The 19,537-nt window shown below is 40.8% G+C and overlaps 1 protein-coding gene and 1 long non-coding RNA gene across 6 annotated transcripts in view; one reads left to right on the forward strand and one right to left on the reverse strand.

Annotated features, from left to right (window-relative positions):
* Positions 1–10,942, forward strand: part of anapc2 (anaphase promoting complex subunit 2) — a 49,752-nt gene extending 38,810 nt beyond the window's left edge. For all 4 annotated transcript variants that reach the window (XM_072240560.1, XM_072240561.1, XM_072240562.1 and 1 more), the window contains one exon: positions 8,805–10,942. The gene's annotated coding sequence lies outside the window, so the exon portion shown is untranslated. The remainder of the gene's footprint in view (positions 1–8,804) is intronic.
* The window catches only part of LOC140186377 (uncharacterized), a 55,645-nt gene that overhangs the window by 7,542 nt on the left and 28,566 nt on the right, over positions 1–19,537 (reverse strand). Inside the window, exon 5 of one of the 2 annotated variants that reach the window (XR_011882853.1) lies at positions 15,389–15,470. This is a non-coding gene — a long non-coding RNA (uncharacterized lncRNA). Of the gene's footprint in view, positions 1–15,345; positions 15,471–19,537 lie in introns of those variants that run through there. The other variant, XR_011882852.1, reaches the window with a different exon arrangement.

Below are 19,537 nucleotides of genomic sequence, written 5' to 3' on the forward strand. Positions count from 1 at the left end.
ATCAGAATGGGAATGGGACTGTGAATGTAAACAAGGTTGAAAGAGTACAGAGAAAATTTAAAAGGATGTTGCTGGATCTGGAGGACCCGAGTTATAAGGAAACTTATTGAGTAGGTTAGGACTGTATTCTTTAGAACGTAGAAGATTGAGAGGAGATTTGAGAGAGGTATACAAAATTATGAGGGGTATAGATAGGGTAAATACAAGCAGGCTTTTTCCACTGAGGTTGAGTGGAACTACAACCAGAGATCATGGCTTAAGGGAGATGGGTGAAAAGTTTAAGGGCAACATGAGGGGAAACTTCTTCACTCAGAGGGTTGTGAGAATGTGGAACAAGCTGGCAGCACAAATCAATTACAACTCACACTTAACATTAATTCTCCACTACACTCTAACTGGGCGCCTCCTGGCCCAAAAATACTGTTAGTAGATCAACCACAAGGCTTCTCAACCCCATTCTCCTGCTGCCTTCCAGTAACCTTTGACACCCTTACTAATCAAGAACCTACCAAGCTCTGCTTTAAATATACCCAATGACTTGGGCTCTACAGCCATCTGTGGCAGTGATCAGAAGATCACATTAAAAACCAAAACTCTAAACACACTGACGTGACATTCACAGGCAGATTTCAGGGTCCCTTGGAGGTCAAAATTATTCTCACCAGAGGTAGCAAGAAATAATCAGCTAGGAACAGACACATCTCCATGTCCTAATCTCACCAACCATGTGGAAACTGTGCTGGCCATTGCTGGGAGGGGCAGTGCTTATGCCATGCCTACCATCAAATACAAAGATGTCTTTAAAGCTAATCCTCTCACTTGTGTTCAACTATACACTCAACCTAGTCTTCTGATTTACAAATTGTGCAAGTAAGCAGTTTTAAATTTCACCTACTCCTTAAATCACAAAGCCTTGCCCCACCCAATCACTTCATTCCAATATGGCCATACTGTACAAGAGCACCAAGCCGAAAGGATGAAGAATACCACATTGTCTGACCTTCTGTTGCTTCCAGCTGAGATAAAATTGCTCACAACACTCCAAGTGAGGCCTTACCAGTGCCTTATAAAGCCTCAGCGTTACGTCCTTGCTTTTATATCCTAGTCCTCTTGAAATGAATGCTAACATTACATTTACCTTCTTCACCACTGATTCCACCTACAAGTTATCCTTTAGGGAATCCTGCATGAGGACTCCCCAATCCCTTTGCATCTCAGATTTTTGAATTTTCTCCCCGTTTAGAAAATAGTCTATGTTTTTATTCCTCGTCCTCCTCAGATGCATGTTATTCTGATTTCAGACTTGCACCAGTTGTAAGACTTCTCTTTCATCTCCTCCCTTTGATCCTGGTGTGAAGGATTCATTCATTCAACCTCTTTGCTCCTGCCTGAGCTACCTCAGGCCCAGATGAAATTTATTCTGTTTAAAATTGATAAGTTCTGATTTAACAGAATTTAGAATTGTCATTATTTATTTATCCACACATGACAGTCAGACTCTGATTGATTATCTTGGAAAACTGTTCAGTGTCTAGTGGCATGCTCTAGGAAATAAGTATCTTTCAAAACAGTCATCATTCTACAAGTGTGACATATGTAATTTGCACTAAAGGTACCTTTTTTTTATTGTACTACTAGTTTTCTATAATAAAGCCAGCATCAATTCTGCAAGTATGATCTGACCAAGGTTCAGCACAAACTTAGCATAACCTGATTTTTTTCAATCCTTTCCCTCTTTAAAAAATCGAAACAGGTCCATCTACATTAATTCTTATTTGCCCATGAGATCTATGTCCTCCTTTGTTCCATTTAACTTTGTAATTACATCACCACCTCCTCTGCATTCCCAATATCCATTGAGAACTTAACCTTTAGAACTCCTTCTCCTCAACTTAAATTTACATCCTCTTGTTTTTGATATCCCTGTCATGGGGAACAGGATTTTTGATCATCTACCCTATCTATTCTGAACTTTGTATATTTCTCTCAGGTCATCTCACAGTCTCTTTTGCTTCAGGTAAGACAAGTCCAGCCTATCCAGTCTCTCTCTTCCTGTGACTAAAATCCTCCAATCCAGGCAACACCTTCAACACCACCAATTTCACCAATGTCATCTGCAAACTTGCTAGTCATTCATATCCAAGTTGTTCGCATATCACACACACCAAAAAAAACGGAAGTTGCTGCACCAATCCCTGAGGTACACTACTGGTCACAGACTTCCAGTCAGATAAAAATCCCATTACCACCAATCTACTCATTTCTTAAGCTATTTTATCATGTAACTTAACATTCCTTGTTACCCATGACTACACTAAGATGAATCATTCTCCTGTAAAAACAATATTACTAGCATGCATTAGGTAATAGGTGGATGCGGCAGGAGCAAACTGCACTACGGAGCACGTGACTGTCAGCCTAGAGCAGTTAATACGTAATGAAAGCTGTGAACTGATTTATTACCATAGTGAAATGAATTAGAATAAATACTTTTTCGTGCATAAAATAGCAACCAAACATTTAAAATATGAACTGGTGTGCAGTAAACATCATGGTGTACTCTTAATTTGTCAACAAGTAGCCGTCAGAATGAAACTGATACTTTAGCAACAGTTGAGGTAAACACTTAGCTATGTCTGGTTGGTGGGAGTGAAGCCAAGGGAGAGAAATGCAACTGGACAGAAAAGCCCTGTGCGAGTGCGAGAAACTGATACACGGATAGCCAAGATGAGTTAGAACTTGATTCCCAGGGAAGAAGCAACAGCTGCAACACATCACTGAGTCCCAAACTTAGCAAGAAAATTCCAGAACATAGTGAGGGTTGAGCTTTGAGAGTGTAAAACCAGGCACTGGTAAAGCAGTGAGTGTAATGACATTGTAAAGAAGAGTGACACCCAAGTGTTTCAATCTGAAGGAGTCTGACTGTGACAGCAGTGTTTAGCCTGTTGGTGAGTGTGACAACAGTTTAATCTGTTAAGTGAGTGTGACAGCAGTGTGTTCAATCTGTTGGTGAGTGAGTGTGACAGCAGTAACACCCCAGCTCCAGGCTCTGACTTTATTTTGATGATACCACCACCTGTGTGAAAGGTTTTGCATGTTATATGAAGCGCGCTAAATTGTGATGGACACAAAGTTCTGGAGAAATTCAGCTGGTCAGGCAGCATCTATGCAGTGGAATAAGCAGACAACATTTCAGGCTGAGACCTTCATCAGGACTGGAAACAAAGAAGGAAGAAGCCAGAATGAGAAGGGGAGGGGAAGGAAGGAGTACAAGCTGGGAGGTAATAGGTGAGATCAGGTAAGGGGCAAGGTGTGTGGGTGGAGGAGGGGGATGAAGTAAGAAGCTGGGAGGGGGGAAGGTGAGAAGGGAGGAGGATGGGTGCCAGAGGGAGGTGATGGACAGATGAGTGAAGAAAAGGAGTGAGAAGAGAGCCAGAATAGGGAATGGAAAAAGAGAAAACGGAGAAACTACTTGAAGTTAGAGAAATAGGTGTCCATGCTACCAGGTTGGAGGCTACGCACAGGGTTTCAGGTGTTGCTCCCCCAACCTGTGTGTGGCCTCAATATGGACTGATGTGCTGAAATGGGAATGGAAAGTTGAATTGAAATGGCTGCCACTGAATCCTGTCTTTTGTGGTGAATGGAGCAAAGTTGCTCCCATTCCAACATGTCGCTCAAGATTTCCAGCAGGTGCAAAATCTCGTGTTTAGATTCTGATGGACTGGCCCTGGCTCATTTCCTCTATCATCTCCATCTGTAGCTGCAAGGGAGTCACTGTCAGAGGTTTCAACAACTGCTGTTCTCAGACAAAGTTGTCAAAGTTAACTGAAGACAAGACAAAGGCAAATGGGTTCCAAGCAAGTTGGCTAATGTGTGGTGGTGAAAGGATGCTGATCTGATGGGAACTATTTGACTGTTGGCGTTCCATATTGATTGGTGCTAGGACCTTTGTGGTATATATTTTGTTGTTGTTCAGTTGTTTCAGTCGAGTCTGACTCTTCGTGACCTCATGGACCATAGGGTCCACTGAGTTTTCATGGCAAGATACGGAAGTAGATTGCCAGGCCATTCTTCCGTGGTATATATTATAACATGCTGTAAGGTTTCACTGATAATGTAATGGTTTCTCTGTAGCAGCAGTGTTTGGGTTATGACTAGAGATAACGGGGTTTGGAATGCTGTTGTTCTTTCTTGTGAGTCTGGAAGAGAGATTTTTGTGGTCTTTTGTCGGGGAGAGATAAGGAATGAAGACACGAATGGAGAGAGCTGGTAGGACGCCGGAGTGGACTTGGAACGAGGATCCGAAGGGCAGCGACGATCGGACAATTTCTTAAGTTTGGCCAGGCCAGGGGCTATCACCCCCTATATTAAACTGCTAGCCGAAGCCAGAGTTACATATTAGTGACCAGAATATGAAATAAGGAATAATTGCTAAGCTTTTAGATGACATAAAAATTACTGGTATTATGGATAAAGAGGAAGATTATTCAAAGTCACAGGATATAAATCACATGGAAAGTTGGGCAGTGTGTTTGACAGATGGAATTTAATCTGGCTAAGTGCAAAATGATGCATCTTGGAAAGCCAGATATGGGTAGGTCATGATGGAATATTGATTAACAGAGATACCTTGGAATTCAGGATCTATGTACCCTAAAAGTGACAACACAGGTAGATAGGGTGGTGAAGAAGGCAGGTTTGTCTTTACAGGTCAGAGCATAGAATATAACATATGGGATGCTATGTTGCAACTCTACAAAGTGCAAATTGAAAGAATGTGTTCACAGAAATGCTGAGGAGATTCACCAGGATGTTGCTTGGATTGTTGGACTTTAATTATGGGAAGAGAATGGATATGCTGGGGCTTGTTTCCCCTGGAATGAAGGAGGCTGACTAGGGACCTGATCGAGATATATGAAATTAGATGGAGTATAGAGAGTCAGATAGTCAGAATATCCATTGTAGGGTTATCAAAAACAAGAAGACATAGATTTAAGCTGAAAGAAAGGAGAAGATTTATTTATTTTTTTTTACAGAGAGCAGTTGTTATCTGGAACTGGCTGCCAGAGGATGTCATGGAATCACTTGCAATCACTATCTTTAAGAGTCACTTAGCACTTAAAAGAGAAGGCATAGGACTAGGATATTCCACTGAAGCACAAGACTCAAAGGCTATTTCTCAGGCTGATGAGACTGGAACTGGAGAGAATGGTTTCAGAATAAGGGTCACATAATTAAGAATGACTAGAGGAGAGATTTTGTTACTGAGGAATGAGCCAGATGTGTGACCTACTCCAGAAGGAGGTTTGAAAATATCCAAGTATGAGATTAACAGATGGACCATGTGAAATAGTGTTTGATCTCATTGAATTATGGAGCAGGTTGCACCTCTTTTTATTTTCATGCAACCTGGAAAGAAAACCAGTATTCCCTGGCAACTACCACCCTTGTTAGACTGGCTGGTGGAAGCCACACTATTGAGATTTACTGCTATAGGAAAACAACTAGTAAAAAGGTGAGTACCCTGGTATAGCTTACTGGTGAACTCAACTTGTCTCTACCTGTGAATCAGACTATCACCAATATCTTCCCCTTGCCTCTTAAACCAATTGCCTAGCCATCACATTATCCAGTTCCAGCTGCTTTAATTTAGGCAATGGTCTTGTGCAGAATTTGTAACAAAACAAAGCACATTAAAAATATCGGAGAATCATAGAAAAGTACAGAAGAGAAACAGACCCCCTTTGGCCCATCTAGTCCATGCTGAACCACTTAAATTGCATTCTCCCATTGACCTGTACTGGGACCGTAGTCCTCCATACCTCTACCATCCACGTACCTATTCAAACTTCTCTTAAACATTGAAATCAAGGTTGCATGCTCCACTTGTGCTGGCAGCTTGTTCCACATTCTCACAACCCTCTGAGTGAAGAAGTTTCCCCTTAAACCTTTCACCCTTGGCCTATGACCTCTAATTGTAGTCCCACCCAACCTCAGTGGAAAAAGCCTGCTTGCATTTACCCTGTTTATACCTCTATCAAATCTCCTATCAATCTTCTACATTCCAAGGAATGAAGTCCTAACCTATTCAATCTTTCCTTATAATTCAGGTCCCTCAGACCTGGCAACATCTTTGTAAATTTTCTCTGTACTCTTTCAACCTTATTTACATCTTTCCTGTGGGTAGGTGATCAAAACTGCATACAATACTCCAAGCAACACTCACAACACGCTGGAGGAACTCAGCAAGTCAGGCAGTATTCATGGAAACTATCAGTCAACGTTTCCACGGATGCTGCCCGACCTCCTGAGTTCCTCCAGCGTGTTGTGAGTGTTGCTTTGACCCCAGCATCTGCAGAGTATTTTGTGTATACAACATTCCAAATTAGGTCTCACCAATGTCTTATACAACTTCAACATAACATCCCATCTTCGGTACTCAGAACTTTGACTTATGAAGGCCAATGTGCCAAAAGCTTTCTTTAAGACCCAATCTACCTGTGACGTCACTTTCAACAAATTATGGGCCGGTACTGTATTCCCAGATCCTTTTGTTGTAGCACACTCCTCAGTGCCCTACGTTCACTGTGAAAGACCTACCCTGGTTGGTCCTAACAAAGGGCAACACCTCACATCTGCCTGCATTAAATTCCACGTGCCATTTTTCCAGCTGGTCCAGATCCCTCCACAAACCATGACAGCATTCATCACTGTCCACTACACCCCAAATCTTGGTGTCGTCCACAAATTTGCGGATCCAGTTCACCACATTATCATCCAGATCGCTGATATAGATGACAAACAACAGTGGACCCAGCACTGATCCCTATGACATTCCATTAGTCACAGACCTGCAGTCAGAGAGACAACCATCTACTACCACTCTCTGGCTTCTCTGACAAAGCCAATGTCTGTTCCAACTTACTACCTCATCTTGAATGCTGAGTGATAGAACTTACTTGACTAACCTCCCATGCAGGACCTTGTCAAAGGCCTTGCTAAAGTCCATGTAGATAACATCCACTGCCTTGCCTTCATCAACTTTCCTGGTAACTTCCTCGAAAAACTCTACAAGATTGGTTAGACACTACGTGCCACGCACAAAGCTATGCTGACCATCTTTAATCAGTCCCTGTCCATCCAAATACCTACTCTTAGAGTACCTTCCAATAATTTTCCTAGTACTGATATCAGGCTTACGGGTCTACAATTTCCTGGTTTATTTTTAGAGCCATTCTTAAACAGAGGAGCAGCATTGGCTGTCCTCCAATCCTCTGGTACCTCTCCTGTCGCTAAGGATGTTTTGAATATCTCTGCTAGGGCCCCGGCAATTTCTGCACTTGCCTTCCTCAGGGTCTGAGGGAAAACCTTGTCAAGCCCTGGGTATTTATCTACCCCAATTTGCCTCAAGACAGCAAATATTTTCTCCTCCTCTGTAATATGTATAGGGTCCATGAAGTTGATGCCGATTTGCCTCACTTCTATAGACTCTGTATCTATCTCCTGAGTAAATATAGGTGCAAAAATTTCATTTCAGATCTCCCCCATCTCTTTTGGCTCCACACATGGATTACTGTTCTGATTTTCCAGAGAACCAATTTTGTCCCTTGCAATCCCTTTGCTCTTTACATATCTGTAAAATCCCTTAGGAATCTCCTTCACCTTGTCTGCTAGGGCAACCTCATGCTTTCTTTTCAGCCCTCCTGATTTCTTTCGTAAGTGTTCTCTTGCATTTCATTTCTCCATAAGGACCTCATTTGTTCCTAACTGCCGATACCTGCTATGCACCTCATCTTTTTTCTCTTAACCAGGGCCTCAACATCTCTTGAAAACCAAGATTCTCTACTCCTCTTATATTTTACCTTTTATTCTGACAGGCACATCCAGGCTTTGTACTGTCAAAATTTCACTTCTGAAGGCCTCCTACTTGCCAAATACACCTTTGTCAGAAAACAGCCTGTCCCAATCCACACTAGCCAGATGCTTTCTGACACCATCAAAATTGGCTCTTCTCTAATTTGGAATCTCAACCCACGGACCAGACTTCTCATTTTACATTGAAACTAATGACATTTTGATCACTAGGTGCAAAATGTTCCCCTACACAAACTTCTGTTGCCTACCTTGTTTCATTCCCTAATAGCAGATCCAGTATCACACTCTCTCAGTAGGACATCTAAGTATTGATTGCGAAAACTTTTCTGAACACATTTGATGAACTCTATCCCATCTAGTTCTTTTACAGTAGGGGAGTTCCAGTCAATACATGGAAAGATAAGATCACTTACTATCACAAAAAGTCTTGTATCACAGTATCTGTTTCAGGGTCCTTCGAAGTAACTTCCAACCTGGCTGGCAGTTTTGAAGCATGGTTCATTTGACTCCAGCTGGGACACCAACTTCCCACAAACAACAGCACGATAATGACCACTGACATAAACTAGACTGTGGCTAACCCGCCTGCTCTTCAAGATAATAGCTTGAAATCTTTAGCACACACCTGAGAGAACTATTGCCCCTGCCACCATACAACCACCCCTCCCCAAATAAAAAGCCTGTGCTGAAGGTCTCAGAAATTGGAATTTGAAGCTAGTTTCACTGACCTGGAGGTGGGAGTGTTACAGCTGAGCCTCACTACTGTCACCAGATCAGTGGCAGTTCTGAGTTTGTGTGATTATCTGAATGTGTTCATTGATCGCAGTTGGTGATGATGATATACCTTCTAACTGAGCTTGAGTGAGATTAGGTTAATATTAGAGAAGCTTTTCCCTTATCTCTGTTCTTTTATTTCTATTCTGGTGTAGGTCATCCTAACTGGACAAGAGCCGGTCAACTAGTGGAAGTCTGCCCCCCTGAAGTTAGAGTCTGAAGTCACCTTTATATTTCTCTCTGCCGTGGAGTGTCATACATAGCTTTCAGTATGGAACGTCCACAGGATCTCACCAGCAATGACTCAGATCCCGAAGCACAAGCAAGTGGCCTGGGTCACTTCAGCAAACCTTCCAGCACCGACCCTCGATCTGGGATTATACGGTTGTTTCGCCTGATCCCAACTGCAGGAATTACATCAGGGAAAAAACGGGCCTCAGGATCTTGCAAAGCAGCTTTTCAGAACATGGGTCCTTGCAGCATAATTGTCATTCTCTTTGTGGCACTCTTTCTCATTCTGGGCCTCATCCTTCTGTTCTGGAATTATTATTGTTCCATTGTTCAGCATTTCTGTGCTGACTAAAGGATAATGTAAATAAATCACGGGGGAGCAAACTGGGATATGGATTCAAGACTCCACATCTTAACAGAAACTGTCCCGCCAAAGGGGCTTGGCCCGAAGCGTGGACGGTACTTTTTCCCATAGGTGCTGCCTGGCCTGCTGAGTTCCTCCAGCATTTTGTGTGTGTTGCTTCCACTTCTTAACCGCCTTTTAATCAACATTTGCAAACAACTTGGCCTTGTTCTCTGGACAAGGACAGCACAGGTTGGGCATTGCAGGCAGATGTGGCTAGATCCTACTCCCTCTTAGTGGCATGAAGAATCCAACAGTTTTAATTACCTTCCACAATTAAGACTAGTATTTCTGTATCACCTTCCTCAATCTCACAATATCTTAAAGTGCTGGAGCTAATGAAATGGTCTCTAGCTATAGTTACTGATGTAATCATGGCAGCTGAATGTGGGGAATCTCAAAACAACTGGCAGGGGACAGAGAATTTAAGACTTACAATAACTAAGGTATTTTTCCTGCATAATTTTCAGAAATAGAAGTGTTTTTAATAGTTTTAAGTTGATTTTAATAGTGCAAGCTGAAAATGCTTAAGGCTGTATATTACACAATTTAACAGATTATCCTTGCACAATGTCAATAGAATGGGTTGCTTGTCAGTGGTCTCCTGTGGTGAAATTGGCTGCCTTGATTACTGAGAGCCAATGAGGTTTGACTACTGTGATGAGGTTACAGAGAAACAGTCTTTTACCCAAAACAGCTCTTTGTCCTGCTTGTCATTTGCCAAAGTAACTCTTACCTAGTTCTTTAGTTCCTGATTGAAACTGTGTTATTACCAATGAAACTGTGTAATACTAATTGTGTTCTTTCATATATCATTTATGTTATAGCTAATTCAATTCTGGAAATACATATTATTGCAGAACTAGCTGTATAAAGAAATAAGAAACTATAAAAGAGTAAGACATAAGATGCTACAAATTCAGTGCACTGATATGGCTTCTGACTCTAACAATCTTTTTCATACTTTATCTCTTAACTGAAAATATAGTTTGAACTTGCATCTATTTCTGTCCTAACTTTGTTTCTGAACACCACTCACTCCAGTGACCCCTTGTAGCAGCTCATTCCCGTCTGTCCGGGTGACTAATCCAGTCTGCACTTAGTTTACAAGTTGCTAAGTTACCTTGCTCCACAACCCTGATGGAACATAGAGCAATACCCACAATATTGTGCTGACCTTTTAACCTGCTCTGAGATCATAGAGCACAACAACACAGAAACAGGCCCTTTGACCCATCCAGTCCATGCAAAACTATTATTCTGCCTAGTCCCATTGACCTACACCTGAACCACACCCTCTTCCCTATATAGCCCTCAATTTTTCTATCATCTATGTGCCTATCTATTACAACAGGATTGTACATAATACATTTTAATAGTTGAGGGAAAATGTTGTATTAGATATAATAGTTTCATTATAATATAAAAACACACCATGACAATTGATTGATTGATGTGGACTGCACCCTTTTGATTGTACCATCTGTGACCAGCCTATTCCTTAAGTTCATAAATTGTACTTTTTATCAACTTATGGAGAAATTGTTTGACTGCAAAGAACACTTGAGTTTATCCATGCCTTGTCTGTTGATTTGTAAATTCTGTGGCTTGTCTACTACATGGGTTCCCTGGAGATTTCTAATAAATAAATTTGTCTGATGGTTTTGTTTGTGCCTCTGTATAAACAACTCCTTTCACAGATTCTTCAACTATTTGTTTTAAAAGTTACTTCAGGAAGTTTCATGGGCTCTTGTGCCATCTGACAGGTTTAACTCTGTTTACCATCAGTTAAATGCAATATTGTTACGGATTTGTCTTCCTCAAGTGACCAGTGCCCTGACAGTTTGTGGAATTGGTCGCTTCTTCCCGATCCACAACCATGTACATTAACTTATGTTGCTACTGCTCCTGTTGAAAGTTTCTCCTTCACTGATCAGAGTGGAGTACAAACTTCCAACACAAGCAGCTACATCTCTCTACGACTTTATGATTTTGTGATCTGATGTTATAATGCAACACTGTGATAATGAAAGAACAATTTTTGTCATGCACCCTACATTAGGGAGGTAGAGTACATGACAGAATTTGATTATGTTTACATGATTAGTGCATTGGGCAAGTCTTTTCCCAGGATTCATCTCAACCATAGTCCGAATCAGACTCTGGTTCATTGTCACCGGCTTGTGTTGTGAAATTTGTTAACTTGGCAGCAGCAGTACAGTGCAATACATGATAATATAGAAAAAATAAATAAGTAAATCGATTATAGTAAGTATATGTATATCAAATAGATTAAAAATAGTGCAAAAATAGAAATTATATATATAGTGTTCATGGGTTCAATGTCCATTTAGGAATCCGTACGGCAGAGGGGAAGAAGCTTTCCTGAATCACTGAGTGTGAGCTTTCAGGCTCCTGTACCTTCTTCCCGATGATAACAATGAGAAGAGGGCATGTCCTGGATGATTTGGGTGGGGGGGGGGGGTCCTTAATAATGGTTGCCATCTTTCTGAGGCACTGCTCCTTGAGGATATCTTGGCTACTACAGAGGCTAGTACCAAGATGGAGCTGACTAATTTTACAACCTTCTGTAGCTTCTTTAAGTCTTGTGCAGTAGCTGCCCCCACCCCCAACCATCTCCTGCACCCGACAGTGATGCAGCCTGTCACAATACTCTCTGTGTACTCTTCTATCTATAGAAGTTTTGGAGTGTTTTGGTGACAAACCAAATCTCTTCAAAGTCCTAATGAAATATAGCTGCTATCTTGCCTTTCTAGCTGTATCGATATGTTTGGACCAGGTTAGGTCCTCAGAGATCTTGACACCCAGGAACCTGAAATTTTTCACTCTCTCCACTTCTGATCCTACTAAGAGGATCGGTTTGTGTTCCTTTGTCTTACTCTTCCCGAAGTCCACAATCAGCTCTTTCGTTTTACTGACATTGAGTGCAAGGTTGGTGCTGTGACACCACTCCACTAGTTGGTATATCTCGCTCCTGAATGCTCTCTCTTCTCCATCTAAGATTTTACCAACTATGGTTGTATCATCAGCAAATTTATAAATGAGTTATACCTGGCCACACAGTTATGCGTAGAGCAGTGGGCTAAGCACACACCCCTGAGGTGCACCAGTGTTTGCATCATGGGGTAACTTTGTTGCTTTATGTATCTCATTTAAATTCCCACAGTACATGCTAAGTGACATCAAAGTCATTCAGCTCTTTGGTTATTTTAGTCTGGATTTGAGATATCAAACAAGTATCACATCAAAACGTGCTTCCGTATACTTGCAGGTTAAAATTAGCTAGTTGTTTTGACCAATCAACACAAAGTTTGTTTTCCGTGGCATAAGGTTAATAGGATTCTGCATCCTATTAACATTATCTGAAAAGATTCAATAAATATAATTGGACACATTCGATTTTCTTCCCCTCAAGTCAAGATTTTAAAGTTGTGATTGCACAGCACATCCCATTTGCCTAGGAAGCCAAATTAAAATTCTGTACATCTCAATGTAGAGTGAATGACAAAATTTGAGGTTTTACAGCAATCTGACCCTAAGACCCAGTGTATCCTCTTCGAGATAGTACCTCTCATAAGACCATAAACTATAGGAGCAAATTAGGCCATTCAGCCCATTGAGTCTGTGCTGCCATTCAATTATGGCTGATTTATTGCTCCTCTCAAGCGCTTCCTCCTGCCTTCTCCCCTGATGAGTGCCATCCCACAGAAACCAAAACCAGCCTTCGCAATGCTCACACTTCTGTCACATCCGGGATGCTCAGACATGGCTCTCTTAGTAATCAATGTGTTCTGTCTGAATTATGAGGGCTCTTGATCATGGGTAGATTTGCTATATTGAGTAGACTGCTACTGTATTCCTTTGAGTCCAAACAAATGAGAGAAGATCTCATCGTAGCAAAATTGCTAAAGGGCTTGACACCCTACATGAAGGAAGGATGTTTTCCATGGCTGAGGGATTTTGGACTGAGGAGCACAGTTTCAAGGGCTAATCAATTACAGCTGAGGTGGGGAGATAGTAAACCCTACAGGGTTGTGGATACTAAGTTGATGTGTTCATTCACAATAGAGCTTGATAGATTTCTGGACATTTGTGGGATGTGGGGTTGTGATTATAATGCTGGAAATTGATACTGAGGAAACCTATGACCTAATTAGGGAGAGCCAGCATGGCTTTGTGCGTGGTAGGTCATGCCTTACCAACTTGATTGAGGTTTTTGACAAGGCGACAAGAAAAATTGATGAGGGTAGGGCAGTGGATGTTGTAAGGTGTTTGACAAAATCCCTCACGAGAGGCTAATCCAGAAGGCAAAGATGCATGGGACCTGCAGTGAATTAGCTGTTTGGATTCAGAACTGACTAGCGGACAGGTGGCAGTGGTTGAAGGGACTCATTTGAGCTGGAGATCTGTAATTAGTCTAGTTCCACAGGGATCTGTGCTGGAACCTCTGCAGTCGTGATGTATATAAGTGATCTGGATGACAATGCAGATGAGTGGGTTAGTACATTTGCGGATGATACCAAAATTTGTGGAGTGGTAGATAGTGTAGAAAACAGGCAAAGAATAAAGCATGATATAGTCGCAGATATAGGCTGAGAAATGGCAGATGGAGTTAAACCCAGATAAATACCAGTTAATAACTCATCAGGTGATTGATAAGTTTGTGGCCCAAGGTAGAAGGAAATGAGTTATTAAGTTCAAAATTTCAACATAATCACTCAAAGATTTGAACTTCATATGCATGTAACAAGAGCTGTATAACTCATCTCCTTCTACCTTAGGCCACGAAGTTATCAATCACCCCTGCTGTGGACACTTTCTGGAGGTCCAAGATTCGTATCCTCCACGCTCACTGGATTAAGTGTGTAAATGTAGGAGGGGACTATGTTGAAAAGTAAATGTGCTAGGTTTTCTAAAATTGACTCCTTCTACCTTAGGCCACAAACTTATCAATCACCCCTCGTACTGTGCGTTGAAGGTGAGAGAGGGTAGGTTCAAGGGGGAATACAAAGGGTAATTTTTTTTACTCAGAGTAGTGGATGCCTGGAATGTGCTGCCTGGTATGGTGATACAGGTAAATGCATCACAGGCTTTTAAGAGATGTTTGGATAGGCATATGGATATAAGGAAGATGGAGGGATATGGAAATGGTGTAGGTAGGAGAGATTAGTGTTTGGTGTTTTTGATTTTCTTTTTAGCTGGTTCAGCACAACATTGGGCCGAATGGCCTGTGCCTATGCTATATTGTTCTATGTTTTTAATGACCTCAAAAGGGCCAGGTAGCCTATTCCTGCTTCTAGTTCTTATGTCCCTATTTATTTATGTGGCATTCTGCAATGGAATGTTCATTAAAAAGCTGTGATTTTGTAAACCTAAAGAATTGTATCAGAATATAGTGTTCAAATCAGGTCGCTACTTACTCTCCAAATCTGTCATGATCCTCATCTCAAATAAATATTACATTTCCTTATAATGTGCTTCTGAACTTTGTCAACAGCAACAATTACATATTCTAAAAGCTTTGGAGTATAAATGGTTGCACTGAAATTGTGTGTAGTGTTCATAATTTTCTGCATCCAGTTTTATGTTATCACATTTTAATATTGTTCTCTCAGATCCTTATGGATCCATTTAAATGATAATACTCCTAACCTGTGGAACACCATGCATGCTTTGTTGTTTCCTGATAACTTCTTGCTTCCTGTATTTAGTTATGCTAATTTCCAACTGAATGTTCTCATGTACACTAGTAGGGGGCAATTTATGAAAGTCTGGAAATGCCTCAACCTGGGGGGGTAAGGTCATTGTTTTCCACAAATCACCATTGTTAAAAACAAGCAAACTTTTTCTCACAACAGAAATAATATTCTATTTGTGATGCTTAATACAAGCAGGGAAAGAGAAAGAGATCTGGAAGTGAACTGAAATGAAACTGAACATTTGAAATCAGAAATTAATTTGTGAAAATTCCCATCTTAGAAAAACTAGAATTTCCAGATTTACCCTTCACCAGAAAACAAACATGAGCATATTGTCAGAGGTTAAAGTAAAGTATTTATTCTTTGCTTGAAATCTCAGACTTACACTGGAAGTCACAGACAACCAGATGACTGCAGTTCACTTCGTTTGCTCAATATTCTAATTTAAAGATATATCATGGCAGAACCTGGAACAAAAAAAAAGATTATTGTAAACATAACAATTGTTATTTTTATTGCAAGCATAAATTGGGTTTCTAAGAGCTATACAAATGCATGTTGGGCCAGATAGAAACTTGTGAATTGAAAGGAAATTATAAATATAATGTAAGCTCCTTGAAATTAAATACACAGGATTCCTCCTAGATCAGTGAAAACTAGTTTTAACCTGTGATAACAATGGCCACCAATAGTTCTGTCTGCAATGGTTCCAATATACAGCCCATGACTAATCCTGTAGCTAATACATGAGCATATGAATGAGGAGCAGGAGGGGTCAATCGTCCCCTCCAACTTCCTCCTCTAATAAGATCATGGCTGATCTGTTTGTAATCTCAGCTCTGCATTCCTACCTAGCCTTATCAATGACATATCTACTCTTGCCTTTTATACATTTAAAGACTGCTTTCACGGACTTGAAGAAGTGAGTTCCTGACTCATGGCCCCAGAGCGAAAAAATATGCTCACCTCTGTCTGAAATGAGAATTCTTTATTTTTAAACAGAGATTCTAAGTCTAGAAACATCCTCATCATATGCACCTTTTCAGCCTGCCTAATCATTCTCTTAAGACAACCTGCCTATTCCACTGTTCGATCTAGCAACTTCCCAGAGCTGAATCCAATGTATTAGTATCATATTGGACCACATATTAATCAATAAGCTTCAAGACCTTGGCCTCAGTACCTCCTTGTGCAATTGGATCCTCAAAATCTTCACTTGCAGTCCCCAGTCAGTTCAGATTGGCAACAACATCACCTCCACAGGTGCACATGAGGTTGTGTGCTTAGCCCCCAGCTCTATTCGCTTTACACCTATGACTGTGGGGCTAAACACAGCCATACTTCAGTTTGCTGATGACACCACTGTCATTGGCCGCATCAAAAATGGAGATGATTCAGCATATAGGAGGGAGATTAAACATCTGGCTGAGTGGTGCCACAACAACAACCTCTTACTCAACATCAGCAAGGCCAAGGAGCTGATTATCAACTTTAGTAGGAGGAAACCAGAAGTCCATGAGCCAGTCCTTATTGGGGGAATCAGAGGTGGAGAGGGTCATCAGCTTTAAATCCCTTGGTGTTATCATTTTTGAGGGCCTGCCCTAGGTCCAGCACATAAGTGTAATTATGAAGAAAGCAAGGCAGCAGCTCTACTTCCTTAGGAGTTTGCAAAATTCGGCATGATATCCAAAACTGTGACAAACATCTATAGATGTGTGGTGGAGAGTATATTGATTTGGCTGCATCACAGCGTGGTACAGAAACACCAATGCCCTTGAATGGAAAATCCTATAAAAATTAGTGGCTATGGCCCAGTCCATCATGGGTAAAGCCCTCCCCACTAAGCACATCTATAGGAAATGTTTTCACAGGAAAGCAGCATACATCATCAGGGACCCCCACCACCAAGGTCATTCTCTCTTTTCGTTGCTGACATCAGGGAGAAGGTACAGGAGCCTTAGGACTCATACCACCAGTTTCAGTAAGTTATTACCCATCAACCAACAGGTTTTTGAATCAAAGGGGGTAACTTCACTCAACTTCACTTGCCCCATCACTGAACTGTTCCACAACCTATGGACTCACTTTCAAGGTCTCTTCATCTCATGTTCTCAATATTTGCTGTTTGCTTGCTTAATCATTAATTAATTAATTAATTTCTTTTTGTATTTGCATAGCTTGTTGTCGTTGCACACTGATTATTTGCCCAGTTGGTCCAGTCTTTCATTGACTCTACTATGGTTATTGGATTTATTGAGTATGCCCACAAGAAAATGAATCTCAGGGTTGTATATGGTGACATATATGCACTTGATCATAAATTTACTTTGAACTTTGTACTCCAGATGTGGACTCACCATTTCCTTATATTCCCAAATTTTGTATTCAGTCTTGCATAGACTCCAGAATGTTGCTGTAAGGAACTATCCTGAAAACATTATGAATTCCACCTGTTGGCTCCAATTGCCCACCTGATTTTTTCAGTCTTTATGTAGATTAAAATCTTCCCTTATTATCACTGTACCTTCCAGACAACCTCCCATTTATACCTGGTCTTGAATCAAAGCACTTCTACAGTCTGGTTTCCCAAACTTAAGTTAACTCTCTCTATTAAGTAGCAGAGCCACTCCTCTACCTTTACATTACTTCCTGACCTGTGTCAAGTACGCTTCAACGTTCAGGCTCTGATCCATTCAGATACAAGTACGTTTGTACATTGAAGAAGAAAGCCCTTAACTCTGAGTGGAGTTATTGGGACGTGATGGCGTGTTTTTTTTTAGCAGGCTTTCTTATTTCTACGAGGCCGAGTTGCTAGCTCGACGCTCAACCCAGCACAGATTGAAAGTATGCAAGGGAGCCGGCTGGATTCAAACTTGGGAGCCTTCGCTCCGAAGTCCGGCGCTGATGCCACTATGCCACCAGCCAGCTATACAGGTACATTAGTTCTATATTATTGTTATAATCTTTAGCCTCAGTTACTGCTTTAATCTGAGATTTGTATATTCTATCCCTTCTGAACACAATCACTTTTTCATTTCCATTTAGTTAGTTAATGTAATCAATGGCTTTCTCTTTAGCCTTGCCTCTGCTTTTCAGTTTATCTAACATCTTTGCAACTTTGATCTCTTGCCATTATTTGGTTTCTAAGTGAGGCTTTCATTGGAAGAACCCACAGCACTGACAATTGAAACAACTTGATGGTTTCTACCTATGAAACGAATTCATCATTATTTTCCTCAAAATTCATTTTATCATAATCTTTTGAACAGAACATCCTATATATGTACAAAAAAGAAAAAAGTGAATAATGCATAATTTCATAGTTTATACAAGCTTGTTAACTATCCAAATATATTTTAAACTATTTTGAACATAACTAAAACAGAAAATTTTAAATTTCACTCAAAATGTTATGCTAAGGGTTAACTCTGCTGATTGTTAGAGTCCATGGTCAGTTTCTTGTGGAATCTCTGTACTTAACCAAGCAATGACCCTCAAATAACGGTCTGGATCTTATGCAGATGCAAACAAATGAATCTTAAAGTATTGTACTTCGATAAGAAATTTACATTGAACTTTGGACTGACTGGCAATCTGCCCAGGCTCACTGTCTATCAGAGTGGACACAAACTGAATAGCTGTGAGTATCTGATCTTTACAAATATTCAATAAGAGTTGGGTGATACTAAAACAAAAATACTTCCACCTTCTACGATCTCGCTGAGCAGATGTTACACTGGCCAAGGTGATTCTGCTCTGATTATTGGGAACTTCTCTGAGAATTCTGGGATAACTTAAATTTTGAGTCCATCTGATGGAATGATGAAAGGAGATATCTAGTTGTTGCTTTAGACATTCCTTCCCTCTATCATCTCTGCCTTCTGGCTACAGTGTGCATCATCTAATACATAACAACAATATACCCAACTTTATTCAACTGCACCTGGAAAACTAACAGATGATTTTGACCTGAGAGATGCATCTGAGATTCTACATTGTTATTGGATCAAAGTATGAGAGCACTCTATCTAATTAAACTCTGTTGTGTAACAAGAAGATGCTTGCCATCATCGTCTCGGTGTTAACTGAGCAACCATTATGTACCGACAACTACAATGTACAGATTGCAAAAGTGATTAACAACCATGCCTGCACAGCAGTTTCCACATTACCTCTCTTACTAATCATCCTGATTATCCTTGATTACTACATGAGAACACAATAGGTAATTAAATCCATATTACAAACCATACACATCCAACAGGACCAAAATCATATAATTAACGATAATCAACATGCGTGTCCTTACAGCTTGCTTTCTTGCTCTCCTGTCTGATTTATTGCAATGGAGGCAGCCAAACTGGATGAAGGCTACTCATTTCCAGTTAATGGGTTCATAGATAGTTTGTTCCTGTTTAATCTTGACCTCGGACTCCACTGTCATGAAATGAGTAGAAGGCTAGTTGACGGCCAGGGAACAATAGGGCAAAACAGCCTACTTAACTGGCATGCCACCACCATGCCTAACATTTAC

The sequence above is a fragment of the Mobula birostris genome, chromosome 22 (assembly GCF_030028105.1).
Source record: "Mobula birostris isolate sMobBir1 chromosome 22, sMobBir1.hap1, whole genome shotgun sequence".
Taxonomy (NCBI): domain Eukaryota; kingdom Metazoa; phylum Chordata; class Chondrichthyes; order Myliobatiformes; family Myliobatidae; genus Mobula; species Mobula birostris.